We start from the raw sequence: 588 nt of genomic DNA, 5'->3' as shown, positions 1-588 counted from the left end.
CTAACTCATTTTCAGATTTCCAAAATTTGTTATAAATTGCCAACTTTAAAATTTTTATAAAGTGAACTTATTTTTCTTTCGGATTAATAGTTAGCAGGACTTTAAGGAAATTGACTCGATGATTTAAACCTGCCTTTAGAATTTTGTTTTTGAATGTTTGTAAAAATAAAAAAGCAAGACCAAGTGGAATCGTATAGAAAAGCAAGACCAAGTTTTCTAGCTGATTCAGATGTCAGGTGTTATCTACAGAAAAAATTTAATGGAATTGCTCCTCATTACTGATTAATGCGCCGAACATGAACTGGAGAAAAAAATTCAATTCTGAGTTTGGCGAAAAAAACCTTTAGTATATAAAACTCTTCTAATTTGCGATGTAAATTCATTAAAAAATTCACCATTGTTCCTTTTGGAGGATGAACTAATATACGAAAACCTCTCTTTAAATCTGATTTCACATTGGGCACAAAATAGGCATGTAAAAATGTATGAAAAAGAGGGGTTTTTGAAATTAACCAGATTGTAGAACCCAATAATTTATTAAATGCAACTGTTAAAAAGTGAATAATTGTATGATGAATACTAAGTCGA

The sequence above is a fragment of the Convolutriloba macropyga genome, chromosome 8, assembly GCF_964194025.1.
Source record: "Convolutriloba macropyga chromosome 8, txConMacr16.3, whole genome shotgun sequence".
NCBI classification, from domain to species: Eukaryota; Metazoa; Xenacoelomorpha; order Acoela; family Convolutidae; genus Convolutriloba; species Convolutriloba macropyga.
This window is presented reverse-complemented; position numbering follows the sequence as displayed.